Source organism: Mus musculus, chromosome 4, assembly GCF_000001635.26.
Source record: "Mus musculus strain C57BL/6J chromosome 4, GRCm38.p6 C57BL/6J".
In the NCBI taxonomy this organism is placed as follows: domain Eukaryota; kingdom Metazoa; phylum Chordata; class Mammalia; order Rodentia; family Muridae; genus Mus; species Mus musculus.
Window position 1 is genome coordinate 146,200,225 of NC_000070.6, and position 14,173 is coordinate 146,214,397.

Here is a 14,173-nt window from a genome sequence, read left to right on the forward strand (position 1 = left end):
CAACCACCTGGACAGTCTCTGGATATTCCAGTTTCTTATGTTGCATGATTCTAGGCCCCACTGCCTGATGACTTAGAGATCATTATCCCAAATCTTCAGATATTTCCAGTGTCAGTGAAAAGTTCCAAATTGTGCACAGCAAATACACAACTTACCTTTTGCCCCTCACACAATATGATTGTCTTCATTCTATAAACATTTATACACCTGCTTCTTGTCTATGGTACAACAAGAATATGGTGAGGGTGTACAACATAGGTTCAGGTAGACTCACTGTTGGAATTATGTGGAAGGCATCATGTGCAGATTGAAAAAGATGAAAGTCATTGGCTTAGGGAAATTAATAATATCATGTTTGAAGACCAAGAAAACAGGCTCACCAAATTTGGAAACATTCACTATTTGTGGATGAGCATTGTACGATACACAATTAGAGCCACACTACAGAAGACTAATGAACATTCCCAGAAGATCTTCCAGTGGCTACAATTTTAGTAACCCAGCAGGACTAGGGCAGTACCTTGCATGGAAATAAAATATCTCTTTAGCAGCAAGACAACTGGTGGGAGAACATGGGGATGGGAAACATTAGGAGTAGGTAGGAAGACTCATTTCTTGATTGAAACTGCTTTTTTAGCAGGAGGATTCCTAAGAGAAACTGAGGGCCTGAAGGAAGTGGAGTGGGATCAGAATCCCCTCCTTGTCAGGAGTCTGCAAGCTGCAAGGTGTGGAACTAGGAGTAGAGCACGCTGCCATGGGTCTCACAACAATGGAAAAATTCCCTTCATCTGCACTGTTGCCAGTTTAGGCCTTAGGAATCTTTTTCAGTCACTAGAGCAGTGGCAGGAACTGCAACCAAGAAGTCATGGAAACTCCCAGGTCAAAGGAATTGCTAGGCTAGTGGGCAGAAAGGAATTGTACCACGATTGAGACGACTTTCTCTGCTGCTCATAAGAACTCTGACCCTCAATTTCTACTGGGCATTTCTTTACTGTGTTGGTAAATTACTGACTATGTATGTTTGACTTGTCCTGATATTTTTTATTGTAAGGATATTTCCAGAGTAATTTCTAAGAGGATGAACTTGTCTTTTTTTTTTCATTTTTTTTATCATGGTTATATTTCCCTGGTAGTTGGAACAAAGCTTGTATTATTCACATCTATCCATGGTTTCTAACTCTTCTATTGTATCACTTTCCTAGTCAAGATTATTGGAGATTATGGAGATTATGCATCCCCATGATGTCTTTAAATATTATTCTCTTAAAGACTGTTTGAATTTTGATTGAATCTCAAGCAATATTTTAGCATTTTTAAAAAATTTTACGTGTCTTTAAGTTGTGGTTGTATAAATATGGCTTAAACAGCAAAACACTCCTGGACTTCAGCTCAATGGTTGACTCTACGTATCTGCAACAGTGTCAATAAGCTCCTGATAGAGTCTGTCAGAGGACAGTCATGTCAGGTTCTTTCTGAGCACAACATGGCTTCAGTAATAGTGTCAAGGTTTTGTTTTGTTTTGTTTTGTTTTGTTTTGTTTTGTTTTGTTTTGTTTTGTTTTTCTGCCCATAGGATGGATTGATCAAGGCAGTGGATGGCATTTTCTTTAGTCTCTGCTCCACTTTTGTCACTACATATCATTAGATATGAACAATTCTGGGTCCAAGTTTTGAAGATGGTCAGATGCCCCCATGACTCAAATGGGGGCCATGCACTCTGCTGAAGATATTCTATTTAGGTTCTGTCTACCCACTCTTGGACATTTCGGCTAAGGTCATCCCCGATGAGGTTTGGGAGACTTCCACATCCATCTTGTCTGGGACTTTCTAGATATTTACCCTGCTCTTCATTCCCACACGGTTGTATGTTTCTATTAATACTCCTGGCCCTCTGGCCTTCTCTCCTGTCTCCCCATATACCTGATCCTGCCACTGATTGTCCCTGATTCTCCCTCTTTTATCCACATCCCTCCCTTCTTCTGCCTCCTGGGATTATTTTGTTTCTCCTTCTATGTGGAGTTGAAGAATCCACAATTTGGCATTCCTTCTAATTAAATTTTATGTGATCTGTGAGTTGTGTATAATGGTATTCTGATCTTTTTGCCAAATAACTACTTATCAATGAGGACATAACATGTATGTCCTTTCGAGCCTGGGTTCCTCACTCAGGATGACATTTTCTAGTTCTCTCCATTTGCCTGCAAATTTCATGATGTCCTCAGTTTTAATAGATGAGCAGTATTCCATTGTGTTATTGAACCACATTTTTTCTACATCCATTCCTTGGTTGAAGAACATCTGGATTGTTTCCGGCTTCTAGCTAATACAAATATGGCAGCTATGGACATAGTGGAGCATGTGTCCTTATGTTATTGTGTATCTTCTTTTGTGTATATGCCCAGTAGTGGAATATCTGGGTCTTCATGTAGAATTATTTCCAATTTTCTGAGGTACTGCCAGATTGATTTTCAGAGTGGTTGTACCAGTTTGCAATCCCACCAGCAAGAGTGGAGTGTAACTCTTTCTCCACACCCTTGTCACCATGTGTTGTCACTTGAGTTCTTGATCTTTGCAATTCTAATTGGTGTATGGTAGAATCTCAGGGTCATCTGATCTTACTAGAAAAGCATATATGCAACAACACTGCAGCAATCTAGAAGAGACAGATGACATTCTAGATAGATATATTGTGTCCAGTTAATCAAGTTGAGGTAAACTAAACAGTCCAGAAACCCCTAAGGCATTGGACTCTGCTGCCCTCAGAACTAGGACACACCCATAACCATGACAGTGACCCCTTCTGTGAGGTCACAGAGGCCAAGCCTCACTCTGTTTAGGAAAGCTCAAAGGGTGTCCACACACACAGGTGCCTTTTGGACTGGTATTAAATTGATTGAAATTTTGGCCTCTAACCTGTCTCTTCACCACCATTAAACACAGCTTGTAATAGGATTTCCCAGAAAGCAGCATTTCAGGAAGTTTCCCTCCCGGGCCTCATCATGATAGTCGATGACTTCTGAGAATGTCACTAACGAAACAACTGATATGATCCTACATACACACACACACACACACACACACACACACACACACACACACACACAGATTCACAAATACATTAACAGCCATAAATACAAATATGTTAAGTAGATGAAGAAGGGATGTGATATCAATGTCTGTGGCCATGCAGGAAAGGGCCTGTAAGTTGAAAATAAAGATTTCTAGGAAGGTTCACATGTTTAAAAGAAAACACAGAGAAGGTCCTGGGAAAGCACTTCCTTATGAACCTGTGTAACATATGTTCCCTGAAATAATGGCATAGAGGACAATGTAAGTATTTGATCACTTATGAGCGTGAGTTTTGAGTCTTAAAAGCAGGTACTGACTTGACAGTTTCTTCCAGAGGCCTCCCTTCCTGGCACATGTATGGTGTCTTCTCCCTGAGTCTATATATAGCATGCCATTTGACAGGCACCCTTGTATTTACTGCTGTTCTGGCTTAACAGAACTCCTGTTGTGTTAAACAAGGAACACCTCAAGAACTTCACAGAGCCCTTGTCACTGCCATTCAGGTCCTTGATCCTGCTCTTTCCTGCATGCCTTTATACCTGAAGGCACATGTACTCCCGTATATACACTCTCAGACCATGCACACTAACATACAATTTAAATATAATTATGTATAGTGTGCAGGGTTAGGTAGAGTGCTGGAATAATATGTCCTGTTTGTGGGGCAATGGGCTATACACAGACAGTCTGGTCTCCAGTCAAGCTGAGGTCTGAACTCTAGGACCTGGTGGTGATAATTCACCTACATGGGACAGAAGGAGTTCTCTCATGTCTCCTGGAACTCTGGCTCCTGTCAAAGTTACCGTTCCCTCAGCCCTCACAGGAGAAGCATGGTTAGTAGTCATATAGGCAATGTCCCAAGCTTCTGACCTTCAAGCTAGACTCCTCCCCAGTTACCTAGCAACAGTAAAGATAACAGCATACCATAAAAAGTGCTGTTTGACCCCTCCTCACTCTCTCACTCCTCTTGCTCTTAATCCCCTTACTCTCCTCCCTCCTTTCCTCTCTCTTTGTCTCTCTCCCTCTTACTCTCTAGACTTTCTTCTCTATCTCCCTTTCCCCTTTGTCTCCTCTTGGCCATGGCCAGTCTCTCTCTCTTTTACCTTCTATCCTTTCTCCCTGCCTTTCTATAATAAAGCTCTTAAACCATAGAGTGTCTCTGCTCATCAAGGCCCACTGCACAGACTCTCACCTGTGTGGGAACCTCTCTCCCTCAGCCCTCACTCCCATAACCCCAGGGCTACAGGGTGTCACTCCGGGACCCCGTTGGGGGCTGTCCCTTGTTCACCCCCCATTTAGTGGGGTCAGTGGCTTAGATGCCCACCTGGGGCTGAGTGGAAAGTGTCTGGCAACCCTCCCATGTCTGCCTGCCCAGAGCATAGGTGGAACTCTGGCTGGGTGTGGGCTATCTTCTCTCCCTCCTCTTCCCCAGACTCCCTTTTAGTTCCCACACCTGTTGAGTACCTGCTTTCAGTCATGCTGGAGACAACCCCTGGACATACAAGACAAGATTATTACTGTGAAGAAGCAAAGTCCCTTCAGAAGCCCAGACAGTAGGATTCTGCACCATCTCCTATCTGCCCTGGACACAATGGGCTGCCATAGCTGATAGTTGTCCATGGCTTAGGGCACAACACCAGAGCTTCATCCTGCACTAGTCTGGAGGCTGGAGTCTTTTCATGTGGTACAAGCTGGGTGTGACCATTCCCTAGGATTATTCTCTGGTGAGTTGTAGGTGTTGTCTCCTTGAGTACCTGTTTGGCAAGTTCTTTAGCATGTGCATATGCACACACACACACACACACACACACACACACACACACACACACATACACACACCCTGCTGATACTTACTGAAACAGTTTCTACTGCTTTAGCAGAGGCCCTGCTAAAGGTCACTTCAAGGACCACATTAGGCTTCATACACTTCCTCACTCCTATCTCCCAGTATAGCACAATGAGGTTTAGTCAGGACTTCATCCCAGGGATCTGTATATATTTCTGCCAACATACAGCCCAACAAACCTGCAGTTCCTTCCAGATCCCAGCCCATCCCTGAGCTCCCTCACACCAACACCACAGCCTTTAACCATGGCAACAAGCTATATGAGGTAACAGAGGCTGACCACACCTCTCTCCAGCTTCTTCCCATGTGCCTAGATGTAACATGAGGAACGACCTGGCTTTCTCTCTTAACATAAAGTACCCTGACTTGTGTAACTACAACTGGTGAGTTGTAGGTGTTGTCTCCCTGAGTAATTGTTTGGCAAGTTCTTTAGCATATGCACACACACACACACACACACACACACACACACACACACACACACACACACACACCTTTCTGATACTTACAGCAACTGTTTATACATACTTGTAGCAAGATATGTGGCATCATTCCATGTCCTCCTCATGCACTTTCACACATATGGATGTGGACCTGCAGACATGAGCACAAACATAAGAACATATACAACACACCTACAAAATGAAAACATGTATTTGAGTATAGAATGCGAAGGAAGGTGCTGTCATGGCATTTCCCATGATACTGGCATTGCTGTTTGACTCATATTGTGGCAGCTCTCTGAGTACACATGCAAAGATTGCTACTGCCAGGGACTGAAGTCACCAGGGAAGATCAGACACCAGTGTCAGGGATGCTCTGCCTCATTCCCTGGACAAGCTATGTGTGATGGTCAAATGTGGGCGTGGCAAAAGCACTGTTCCCTCCTTCCTGGCCTAGGCTGGGGGCTCAAGTCCTGGTCCAGATAGATAGATAGATAGATTATATATATATGACTTCTTTCCAAGGCCTCTCCTCCTGGTGAGTGAGGGTTCTTCTTCCCACAGTCTTGAGTGGCCATTCCCACTGCTGTGAGACTTCTGATCTGTTTCTAGCTCTCCTTAGTCTCTTGAAGACAGTCTTAGAGCTGTCTTCAATCAGAAACACTTTAAGTCCCTCTCCCTATTTCTGCCTCCCCCGCTTAAGACCTCAGTGAAGAAGTGCCTCGCACTAAGTGAGCTACTCATGCGATGAATTTCAGGTAGTCCATCCCAGAAAACAGCCCAAGCCGAGGCAGGCACACGTGCTCAGTGTGAATCCCAGCCCTCCTTGCTGGACTCTGAGTTATCCTCAGTCTAAGCACTCTGCTATTACTAAGGCAGGGATTTACCCTGTGATGTCACAGAGGGCTCACCTCATAGCCCTCTGAGAATCACAAGGGTCATCCAGTGCTCAGTCATCTCCCAGTTTGGTCCATCCTGTTCTCTACACAACTGTTTCAAGCATCTTTGGAAACACTTAGCTTTGGGAAAGTAGCTGAAAGTGTTTCTCAGACACCTCCCTGGGAATCACCTACAAGCATCTTCTGTCAGCCCTCCATCTTCCCACATTACCTACATCCTTGAGAGGAGGAACACAGTGGATAGCACTGCTTCCTCAGCTCAAGTGTCTGTCCTCATCATCTCAGATCCTCTATTGCCATCATGGTTTATTGCTGCCCCTCAGCCCGCAGGGTGCCATCATCTGGCCCTTTTCTTTGACTCCAACTGTAACCATACATGCATAAATACATGCATAATACATTTAATTAATTTTACTCTTATTTTAAACTACCCAATCCACATTTGTTAAAGAAAATTACTTATCTTGTATACTAGAGAAATGGCTCAGTGGCTAAGGTCACTCGCTGCTCTTGCAGGGGACCTGAGTTTTAACCACAGCAACCACATGGTATGGCTCACAACCATCTGTAACAGCATCTGAACAGGATGTAACAAACATCTGAACAGGAGATTCAATGCTCTTTTTTAGCCTTCTTGGGTACTTAAGTGCACAAACCCACATTCAAATATATACATAGACATATAATTTTAAAAATAAGCAGCCAGGGAGAAGCACCTGAAAAAATGTTCAGCATCCTTAATCATCAGGGAATGCAAATCAAAACAACCCTGAGATTCCACCTCACACCAGCTAGAATGGCTAAGATCAAAAATTTAGGTGACAGCAGATGCTGGCGAGGATGTGGAGAAAGAGGAACACTCCTCTATTGTTGGTGGTATTGCAAGCTTGTACAACCACTCTGGAAATCAGTCTGGTGGTTCTCAGAAAATTGGACATAGTACTACCGGTGGATCCCGCAATACCTCTCCTGGGCATATATCCAGAAGATGTTCCAACCGTTAAGAAGGACACATGCTCAACTATGTTCATAGCAGCCTTATTTGTAATAGCCAGAAGCTAGAAAGAACCCAGATGCCCCTCAACAGAGGAATGGATACAGAAAATGTGGTACATTTACACAATGGAGTACTACTCAGCTATTAAAAAGAATGAATTTATGAAATTCCTAGGCAAATGGATGGACCTGGAGGGCATCATCCTGAGTGAGGTAACCCAATCACAAAAGAACTCACATGATATGTACTCACTGATAAGTGGATATTAGCCCAGAAACTTAGACTACCCAAGATACAAGATACAATTTGCAAAACACATGAAACTCAAGAAGAACGAAGACCAAAGTGTGAACACTTTGCTCCTTCTTAGAATTGGGAACAAAACACCCATGGAAGAAGTTACAAAGAATGGAGCTGAGACGAAAGGATGGACCATCTAGAGGCTGCCATACCCGGGGATCCATCCCATAATCAGCCCCCAAACGCTGACACCATTGCACACACTAGCAAGATTTTGCTGAAAGGACCCTGATATAGCTGTCTCTTGTGAGGCTACGCAGGGGCCTAGCAAACACAGAAGTGGATGCTCACAGTCAGCTATTGGATGGATCAGAGGGCCCCCAATGGAGGAGCTAGAGAAAGTACCCAAGGAGCTAAAGGGGTCTGCAACCCTATAGGTGGAACAACAATATGAACTAACCAGTACCCCCGCCCCCCAGAGCTTGTGTCTCCAGCCGCATATATATCAGAAGATGACGTAGTCGGCCATCAGTGGAAAGAGAGGCCCATTGGTCTTGCAAACTTTATATGCCTCAGTACAGGGGAACGCCAGGGCCAAGAAGTGGAAGTAGTGGGGGAGGGGAATGGGGTGGGAGGGTTTGGGGACTTTTGGGGTAGCATTGGAAATGTAAATGAAGTAAGTACCTAATTAAAATAACAATAAAAAATTTTTTAAATGGCTATTATCAGAAAACAAAAATATCAAATGTCAGCAAAACTGTAAAAGCAAAGTTAAAACATTGCTACATGCCTATTCTTGGTGGAAACTTAAAATGTTGTTGTCTCTGAATGAAATAAAAATACAGTCATAGCAGGGCAGTGGTGGCGCATGCCTTTAATCCCAGCACTTGGGAGGCAGAGGTAGGCAGATTTCTGAGTTCAAGGCCAACCTGTTCTACAGAGTGAATTCCAGGACAGCCAGGGCTACACAGAGAACCCCAGTCTTGAAAAACAAAAACCAAAACAAAAAACAAAAACAAAACAACAACAACAACCAAACCAAAACCAAAAAAAAAAAAAAAAGCAGCCAGGAGATGGCAGCACATACCTTTAATCCCAAAATTCGGGAGTCAGAGGCAAGCAGACCTTTTGAGTTTGAGGACAACCTGGTATATGCAGCAAATCTCAGAACAGCCAAGGCTACACAGAGAAACCCTGTTTTGAAGAAATAAATCAATAACAACAACAATAATAATTTCAAAAAGAAAGTGGTTTATCTTGCCACTTCTCTGTTATAAGATCCTAGCAATTGTAAAGAGCTAAACAACTAGCTATAAGAACAGTATGAAGACTAACTAATGCCCAAGACGTTTACAGTTAGCCTAATACTGCCACAGTGAATTAGAGATCAGCCTGAAAAGGGACAGTCTCAGGCAGCATAAGAACCTGAGGCTCCTGGGACTCTGAGAGCCAGCCATGTCTGTGCAGCTGAAAACACAGGGAAACCAGAAGACTGAAATGGTAGGCAGAGTTCAGTTCTCTTGTTCTAGGTTCTTTAGACTGTAAATGAAAAGAAAACTCAGTTCAGAATTAATCCACTGGATAGAGATTTCTAGACTATATTGTAGAATTATAGAACTTAAGAGAAAAAAACAAAACAGTATGGTAATTTGAATAGGAATGGCCCCCATAAGGCTCAAATATTTGAATGCTTGGTCATTAGGGAGTGCCACTACTTAAAGAGATTAGGAGGTATGGCCTTGCTGGAGGAAGTGTGTCACTAGGGGTGGACATTAGGGTTTCAGAAGCCCAAGCCAGGCCCAGTGACTCTCTATTTTCCCGATGCTTGTGGACCTGAATATAGAACTCTCATTTTTCCTGTACCACAATGTCTTTGCACAGGCTACCATGCTTCCTAGCCATGATGACAATGAACTAAACCTCTAAAACTGTAAGCCAGCCACAATTAAATGCTTTCCTTTTTAAGAATTGTTATGATAGTGGTGTTTCTTCACAGCAATAGAACACTGACTAAGACACTTAGGAAGATTAAAATTATAGAAACGTCATTGGGTCTCCCTAATTATTTTTTCCTCCCTCCTTTCTTTTTCTCTCTTCCCAACTTTCCTTAGCCATACCTACTCTATCCTTCCTCATCTCTCTGCTGTTGTACCTCTCAATGAGGTGAGGGGTTAATCCATGTGCCGTCTTTCATGTATTATAGGTTAGACTTGGCGGTAGAGCCCTGGACTCATGCCTTCCCAATATTTCTACCAGAAAAAATAGGGGGTCCTATTTTCTTGGTTCTTATTTTAACCCTCCAGAGAATCCATTTGAGCCTGGCTTGGATCCAGTGCTCATTGCATGGTGGGGAAAAGAACAAGAGAAGTGAGCTGTAGTCAAGTCCTACTGCTAGGGCAGGGGGTGGGGAATCTCCCCCAGAACAGAATACAATTCCAGTGAAAGTCAGGGAGGCATGATGGCTATGAGAACCCTGAAAGAGCCATGAACTTAGAAGAGGAAGGCAGATTTTAGAAGCATTTTGAACAACAAAGAAAAAAATGTACATAGGAATTGCACCCATAGATGCTAGAAAGACGTGCCTCCAGCTATCCCCTATCATAGAATATAACACAGTTGCCATCAATGATTAGAACAGCCCTGCCTTCCCTGAGGGAAGATGGAAGAAAAGCTAAAAGGTAGTATAGAAAGAAAAGACAGTATTCCTCCTCACAGAAAGTGAGTTCCAAGATTCATCACCCCAGAAGTACACATTCTCTTAGGCAGAAAGTCCTTACTGTGCCAAGAGGATCCCGGTAGAGCTCCAAAAGCCACTCACTGTCTGCCTTATAGCCATCTACTGATCCATCTTGAGAAGTTCTGTGGCCTTAGCAATGTGTGGGAAGAGATACCTTGAAACAATCTGTCTTAGTCAGGGTTTCTATTCCTGGACAAAACATCATGACCAAGAAGCAAGTTGGGGAGGAAAGGGTTTATTCAGTTTACACTTTGCATGTTGCTGTTCATCACCAAAGGATATCAGGACTGGAACTCAAGCAGGTCAGGAAGCAGGAGCTGATTCAGAGGCCATGGAGGGATGTTCTTTACTCGCTTCCCCTGGCTCGCTCAGCCTGCTCTCTTATAGAACCCAAGACATCCAGCCCAGAGATGGCACCACCCACAAGGGGCCTTTCCCCCTTGATCACTAATTGAGAAAATGCCCCATAGCTGGATCTCATGGAGGCATTTCCTTAACTGAAGCTCCTTTCTCTGTGATAACTCCAGCTTGTGTCAAGATGACAAATAAAACCAGCCAGTACAAATGGTATATCTACTAGTACCAGTTTTCATAAGCCACACCACCTGATTTTAGATTTTATTCATCTTCTGAGTTTCATTTCCCCTCATACATTTGTTTTTATTCCCAAATCATCAAAACGGGTTTGCCTTGAGCTCTTCAGGGAAAACAGGACAGAAATTAATTAATTGATGCTTATGCCAGTCATTGTCTAAAATGTTCCTTATGTATGATGACTTCAGTCAATAGCTATTTAAGTTAATTTAAATTCTAAGAAAGAAATAGTAAATATATTAGACACTGGTCAGACATCATTGCTTCAAACTCTGTAAATAGCTTCTGAGTTTTCGTTTGCAAGTCAAAGACACAAACCTAAAGACATTCATTTTTTTTCTGACTAATTTCTTTGCATTTATGTAATGTTTGGCATATTCATGCTACACATGTCTTTGAAGCTAATGCTATTAAGGAAATGCTACTAAATCAACTATAAAGTAAGAATTTATCCTCTCATTTATGGATATTTATTTTTTTAATTGTATGGATTTGTTGATGCTAGACAGTCTTCTTAGTTTTAAACTATCTGGAGTCTTAAATACTATGTAGTGTTTCTCCAGGAGGTGGAGTGTTAGACTAGAGAAAGCAAAGCCATGGGTGAAGCCTAATCTTTTCCTTTTTTTTTCTATTTTGAGAAATTTTTTATAGAAAACATAAACCACCTAATGGGCTCCCTAATTCTTTTAATTGCATCAATTCAGCAGAATCCAATTACACTAGACCTCAAGAGGCAGGTATATTTTACTGATTGCATTACCATAATAATGATGCCATAGTGACAATGGCGAGCGTTTATAATTCCTCTCATTCTAACATGGCTTATCAAGCCAAGCCGTACATGAAGCCTCCTGGCATCTCTGAAGGAGAAATCATGCACACAAACAGCAAACAAAGAGCTGCCTCTGAAAGTCTCCACCTCCCAGGAGTCTTCTGCCTCATGGAAAAGAATGTCCTTCCTGACTTTGGTAATAAGTCAAGAGCCACATGACCACTTCCAGCCTGGGAACTGGTCAGATTGCTAATGTCCTCCCAGGGACACCAACTCCTGCTTTACACATCTGTCTCTCAGGTCCCTCCCTGCTTTAAAAGCCCTGGTTGGACCTGGCCTTGAGAGAAGCATCCTCTTAAGCCCTAGTGCTGGGATCAAATTTGCTGAGATCATTTGGAGCATATGGCACAGACAACTCTTGATGCACACTCTGGATCTCAAAACTGCGAGGTACAGAACAGCAGCCTAGTTGGGTAGACTCCTCTTCCCACCCTCTATCTACTGTTGGTTGGCTGCAGTGCTAGTGTCCTGAAAGGTCACAATTTAGGTGACATCCCAGAGCTGGGTCTCAGCAGAAGTCTGCTCAAAGCCATCAAGGAGCCTAGGAGAGTACTGCTCCTGAGATGCACAGAATCATCCGTCCATCTTCCTCTTCACTCTTCAAATGAGAAAGTTAAAGCCTAGGAAGGCTTTGTGACTTGTTGACATCACACAGATGTTCAGTTGCAAAAATGAGGATATCCCTAATTACTCTCCCACCTGTCCCTTCTTCACACTGGACATCCAGAGCTAGTTTTTAGGAGACTCCTAATGATCATCATAAAGAGAAAAAGAAGACAAAGTTCTGCCCATGACTCTAGAGAACGGATGAGGTTGCTTCAGAATGGTATTGTAGCAATCAAAGCATAGCCCTCAGAGGACTGATTGACTGGCTGGCTAGCTTGCTGACTTCTTGCATTTTTATAACACTCTGAATTGGTTTTGGGGAAAGCACCTCTTTGCCACACATTTTCACCCTTAGAAATGCATGATCAAGAGATGGACATTCTACTATGACCCTGGCCACCTCTGGCCTCATTTAATTAATATAATAATTAGAATAAGCATTAATGAATTTGCAGCATGCTGGAAGCATATTTGAGAAATCATGGCGCATGTGAAGGACTAAGAGGAGCTCAGCCAAACACAGGCGAGGAGAAGGGGGAGACAGTCTCATACCTCTCCTGACTCTAGAATGCTGTCCCTCTCCTTTCTAGCCCCAAGTCTTTCGTTCTCTCCTGTCTTGTCCACCTGTGGCTAGCTGCACTGTTCAGTGAGTGTTTCCTGCATAAGACAAACACCAGGTCACATATTCAAGCAGCTGCCTTAGCAACCTCATTGCCAACCCTATCACACACAAAGGTTCTGCTGACTCTCACCTGTTCTGAAGGACATAAGGTTTTCAGCTATGTGGTTCCAGGAGCTGTTCATGTTGAGCTCAGATTTCTCAGGGCAGTGAGAAATAGACCAAGGCATGAAGATACAGAGACCTAGGAGGAGCATCTGATTTCTTTTTTGTTGTCTTCAGAGCCAGGCTTCCTCACTCCAACCTGATTGGCTTGACAGTCTACAGTGCTTCAGTCAATGGAATTATTCATCTAACACTCCCTCAAGATGGCCTGGTAGTCCACCAGTGGGAGAAGAGGCTCTTGGTCTTGCGAACATTATGTGCCCCAGTACAGGGGAATGCCAGGGCCAGGAAGTGGGAGTGGGTGGGTGGGGAGCAGGGCAGGGGGGAGGGTATAGAGGACTTTCAGGTTTGAAATGTAAATGAAGAAAATATCTATTTTAAAAAATGCTCCCTTAAAGAACAAAAGTTCTAAAGGAAGAACTGGAGTACCCATAGTTTCACACGCATGCATGCGTGCGCGCGCGCACACACACACACACACACACACACACACACACACACACATACACACATACACACATACACTAGCAGACCAACATTGTTCAGCCAAAGGTTCTTTTAATAATTCTTATATGAACACCCATTAAATTATAAGCCCATTTCCCATGGATCAGAGACAGACAGAAAAGACTGCAGAAAAAGAAGAAGACAGGAGTCTAGAGATCTGGTGGTAACTCAAGGGCTCCACCACCAGGAACTGTTTTCTTTCTGCCTGCTATGCCCAGCGACCAACACTAAACAAGCAGGAGTTATCTTCAACTACGTAGTAAATCCAAGCCCAACCTGGGGTACAAGAGACATAAGGTGCTCTCCAGTAAGCAGCACGCCTCCATGGCCTCTACATCAGCTCCTACTTCCAGGTTCCAGCCCTGCTTGAGGTCCTGCTTGAGTCCTGATGGACTATGTTGTGGACATACATCTAAGTTGAAATAAGCCCCTTCTTCCCCAAGTTGCTTATGGCATTGGGGTTTTATCACAGCACTGGAAATCTTAAGTAAAACAGTGCCCGCAGCTGCCCGGGATGCCTCTATAGTCAGACTTGGCAATACTAGACTTTTTAAATACCAGGGGAGTGAAAATCTCACTATTCCACATCTGTTATACAAAACCGTACAAGAAGAGCTTAG

The 14,173-nt window shown here is 43.3% G+C and overlaps 1 long non-coding RNA gene and 1 pseudogene across 6 annotated transcripts in view; one reads left to right on the forward strand and one right to left on the reverse strand.

The window, feature by feature from the left end:
* The window catches only part of Vmn2r-ps17 (vomeronasal 2, receptor, pseudogene 17), a 140,140-nt pseudogene that overhangs the window by 75,538 nt on the left and 50,429 nt on the right, over nucleotides 1-14,173 (forward strand).
* Nucleotides 1-14,173, reverse strand: part of Gm13165 — a 72,471-nt gene that overhangs the window by 32,692 nt on the left and 25,606 nt on the right. For 2 of the 6 annotated variants that reach the window (XR_003955305.1, XR_003955309.1), the window contains exons 2-3: nucleotides 5,443-5,508; nucleotides 1,299-2,652 (exon numbers count right to left, since the gene is read on the reverse strand). This is a non-coding gene — a long non-coding RNA (predicted gene 13165). Of the gene's footprint in view, nucleotides 1-1,298; nucleotides 2,653-5,423; nucleotides 5,509-6,467; nucleotides 6,603-14,173 lie in introns of those variants that run through there. The other 4 variants (XR_003955310.1, XR_003955307.1, XR_003955308.1 and 1 more) reach the window with 4 other exon arrangements.